We start from the raw sequence: 5,014 nt of genomic DNA, 5'->3' as shown, positions 1-5,014 counted from the left end.
GTTAAGTTAGTGTTTGTTTGTTATTGAATTTCGCGCAAAACTACACGAGGGCTATCTACGCTAGCCGTCCCTAATTTAGCAGTGTAAGATTAAAGGGAAGGCAGCTAGTCATGCACCACCCACCACCAACTCTTGGGATACTCTTTTACCAACGAATAGTGGGATTGACTGTCACATTATAACGCCTCAACGGTAGAAAGGGCGAGCATGTTTGGTGTGACGGGGAGTCAAACCCGCGACCCTCAGATTGGGAGTCGAGTGCCGTAACCACCTGGCCATGACGGCCTGTTAAGTTAGTGAAAGTAAAAGTGAAGTTAAACTGCATGTCAGTTTAGCCTTCGTGGGCGATTTCTAAAGTGAGTTTCACAGTTTATTTTGTATTAACAGAGATAGAAGAGAATAATTTGTCTTGTCAATTAGGTTCTGTGTTGGTCTGAGTGGAGCTGATATATACAAGTCAAGAGAAAACTTTTCAAAAAAAAGGAAGTAAATGTAGAGATGGCTAACATCAATACTCAAAAACAATGCAAACAAGATAGTAGGGATGGTATTTGCATAATTCTTACACAATAGCACAGGCACACAGTGTTGTAGAATGTTAACAGAGGATAAATCAAACTCAATTGTGATTGAATAGTTATATTGCATTCATGCAAAAAGGGGAACTTTACTATTCTTCATTCATAGCTTATTACTTATCATTTTAAATTCTGTGAAAAGTAAAAACCTTTACCATTTATTAATAGATTGGTAACCAATTTAAAAATTTTTGCACATATGAAAAATTTTACTTTTCGATGTTAGTACATGTAATGAATTGCACATTTGTCTAGTATAAATTGTAATGTGTTACCATTATTTAAAACGCGAAAATCATTGATGTTACTTTTGTCATTAGTGCATGAAATGTATTAGATTTCATTTACTGTCATCGTGAAATGACAGCAGTTATTTTAAGTGTTAAAAATAAATTTTTCTATCCTTTCATATGATAACTATCACGCACAAGAATTTGTGAACTATTAAAAACATCAGACGTTTCACTTCTTGAAAACATGACAGTTATCATTTCAATGTTCGTGTGTCTTATTTGTAATTAATCAATATGTGTAATTATCCCACGGCTTGATAACAATTAATAACCACAGTGCTCAAGTGTTTTGTGATATAATCCTTCTTCTTGATGATATGATATCTATACTTTTCAGTATTCAAATATCTTGTGCGTGATGGATGAAAGTGTAACATAATCTTTGTTGTCAAATTGATAACATATCTTCAAGACCAGGTGTTTTGTTTTCGATCTATATATTACATAATCCTTCTTCTTGATGACGCGATAGGTATAATCTTCACTGTTTGTCTTGTGCGTGATGGATGAAAGTGTAACATAATCTTTGTTGTCAAATTGATAACATATCTTCAAGACCAGGTGTTTTGTTTTCGATCTATATATTACATAATCCTTCTTCTTGATGACGCGATAGGTATAATCTTCACTGTTTGTCTTGTGCGTCATAGATGAAAGTGTAGTATAACCTTTTGTTACGTTTCTGCTAGTTTGTTAATTTCCGGAATAAATTCTTTCCGAGGAACTTAAGCGACACAAGTCCTTACCTAATTAAAACTAGTTTATTCTTTCTCGATACAACTTTGTAATACACAGAATTTCCACAGTCACCTTAACTTAACTACTTTTATAAACACAATCTATAATTCACATCGACTCACACACTTTACTTACAGTGCCTATTGTTCGCTTGACTCAATTATCTATCTCTATATCTATCTATCTATCTATGCAATTCTATCTTTTTCGCTGGCTTTATTTGCCGGGCTTATATACTGAAAAAAAGAGGGCGCCTGGAACAAACTAGAGTTGCCAGGAAAATTCATGATCCTTCCAGAAACTCCAGCGCGCATGCTCCCAGCGTCACGCGACTTCCGCTGTTGTAACACTTTCTTATTGATAGCATCATCTTCAGCATTGTTTTTTGCATGATGGATGAAAGTATGATATTACCTTTTTATATTCAAAGCACCATTTCCAACTTCAAATGTTTTGTGCAGAAGTGTGTGTGTGTGTATATATATATTACCCTTTATATTGTTAATGTGATATCGATTTTGAATGTACAGTGTGAAGAAGTGAAATCATATATGACATTTCCCTGCTTGTGAATAACTTGAAGAACTTGTACTTGAAATGTAGGCATTCATTTACATGTGTATATATAATTGAATCTATATACATAAACGCGAATGTCTCTCTCTCTCTCTGGGACTGTTCCTTATGCACAACCATATCTTTAAAGCTACGAACTCCAAACTCGGAGTAGAGATACACTTTGTGCGAGAAGTAGCGTGGGCTATGTGGCCGCGGCTTCAGAGGCCGTTTTTGAGGCTTCAACTTGAGGCCAAAGTGACCAATATAGCAATTCTTAGAAAACAGGATGACCAATTGGTCTCAAATTGAAAAGGACGAATATTTTCGTCAATGTGTGATCAAGAGGGCTATTATTTACTTTCTTCTCTGTGTGAGGACTTTTCATCCCCATTCTGTCCACGATCAATTTGGTGTTAAAGCGAGTACAAAAGTTCGTTGAGCCTTCGTTTGTGCTCTTTCCCCCTCTCTCTCTTTCTTCTACACATACATTCCTACTCTCAAACTCCCCCTAACTGAAAAAGGCTGGTGCTTTCTCTCTAACATGCGCGCACACTCCTTGAGCTAAATAAGCTTGCTTCAGCCATGTCGTTTGCTTTGCTTGCGTGTACTCGCGAGAATCAGCTACACAATGACCTTACAAAACCGTTCGGTATCGGCAAGTTTTAATTTAGGTTGTGTTACAGCGAGAAGAGAATAAATCAATTCTTCATTAAATGTAACGATAATTATGTCAGAATAAGCTGCTGCAAACGACACCCAGCAGAAAACGGGACACCAGAAGGTAGGGAATTTTTTTTTTTGGAAAATTGAAATGTCATGCAATGCACGTGCAAAAATCAGGAGCAATGTACCCTGTTTTGCCTTGATTAAAATAGCTTTAGCAAATTTTTATTTTTTCACGCATTATTTTTATTAATTTTAATCAAACTATTTAGTTAGATAAAGAATTTTTTTTTTAAATCGTGATTAACATGATTGATCTTATCAAAACAATTCAGGATATATAGTCATTTTCATCCAAAGGATGCCTGGCACACTACTAATTTTCGATAAATGCTATCTTGTTTTGTATTAGGTTAAATTGTTATTAAAAGGTCTATATATATATATATTTGAACTGATGTTAAAGGTTTCATTATTACAGTATACATAATATCATTTTTGCTGTATGCGTTTGTTTCGGTAACATGTATAAAAAGGCCTTTCTATTTTACTTTTATTTTGTGTTTCATGCAAGTTTTCTTTGATTTGTTTAAACGAGGGTTATCTGCGATAGCCATTTCTAATTTAGCAGTGATAGACTAGAAGGGAGGCAGCTAGTAAACACCACCCACTGCCAATTCTTTTACCAATGAATAATGGGATTGATCATCACATTATAATACTCACATGGCTGAAAAGGGTAAGCACATTCGATAACAGAGATTTGAACCCGCGACTCTCAGATTACAAGTTAAGTCGCCTTAACTATCAAGTACTTTTTTATTTATTAGGTGAAAAGAGTAGAGCCCAGGTGGGCTTAATTGTTGGAGTTTCAATTAAAACTACTCTTTACACCAAATTTATTTATTGGAGGATTTGTAGTGACGAATGGAGCCACAAGTCACTAACTTGAGGAGTTTACAGTTAGACTAAAGAAATCGAGTCTCAGGCGAAGAGTAAACACTCAAAATAACGTTTATTTAACATTAATTACTTCTCAGAAACATTACACACTTAAACATTAGTTTTATCGAATTATTACTTATAAAAAATTTTAACTGCTTACAATTACTATTTTCTACACTAGCTGATTGAGAGAGAGAGACTATACTTATAGTAGAGTAGGAGTATTGGAGGTCTTAGCTACGTCGTTGAACTTCATCTTCATTTTTACTGGAGAACTTGGGGAATTTTTCTTCAGTCCGAGGAACGCTGATTTTTCAGCCTCTGACATGGGTTTTTAAACTCTATTTTCCTTGTATTAATTCGACACACTAAATAGGACACAGCATTACCCACAAGTAGTCCTATGCTCCTATTGGGTACTTTAGGGGAATTCCCGGGCTAAACCAGAACCTAAACCAAAACTCTCAAGTAATTGGTCATAGATAAGTGGTGTTAGCCGGCTGCCTATTCACTTGTACTGCTACACCCATGTGCTGTAACTAATACCACCTCAAAGTGCCGATATGATTCACCAAACCTAAACTTTTCTGTAGCTTTCCTAGTTCTAAGAGGGCGAGGTCAACAATTCTTCAAAATGTCACATGTACTGGTGTCTACATCCTGTTTCTATGCAGCAGTCCTTACTAACTCTGCTGCTGACCTTGGTCACTGGTTTCCAACCTCGCCTCTAAAGCTTATTTCGGGTGATACACGTCTCTTGTTGCTTGTTTCTAGGCGATGCTCCTTATATAACCAAGTTCCTGTTTACAATTCTCAAGGCTTACTTAGTAACACAGGCGTCCTCTTGTCGCATCTTTTTCTTTTTATATCCATCCTTGACTACTTGCTTATACCAACAACCTTTTTATTATATGTATTTTCAACTACTAAAACTCTGAAGCAATTTATAAAATTTCCTCGAAAACTTTTAAGTTGCTTCATAGGTGCTAATGTTTTTTTTGTATTGATATTTTTTAATGAAATATTTATTTGTGCATTAAATTATTTTAATTTTGATTTGCATTGTTTATCACATTCTTAATGGGTACTCTATGCATGTAATTGATTTATCAATTATAAGTTCATTTTTGAAATTGAAATTGCATTATTGTGAAAAAGGTTATATTTACTCGTATTCTGAAATTGTAACATCTTCTACATATATATGGAACATTTCGTGTCCGTCTTGACGAAATTAAG

Source organism: Limulus polyphemus, unplaced genomic scaffold (genome assembly GCF_000517525.1).
Source record: "Limulus polyphemus unplaced genomic scaffold, Limulus_polyphemus-2.1.2 Scaffold3322, whole genome shotgun sequence".
In the NCBI taxonomy this organism is placed as follows: Eukaryota; Metazoa; Arthropoda; class Merostomata; order Xiphosura; family Limulidae; genus Limulus; species Limulus polyphemus.
This window is presented reverse-complemented; position numbering follows the sequence as displayed.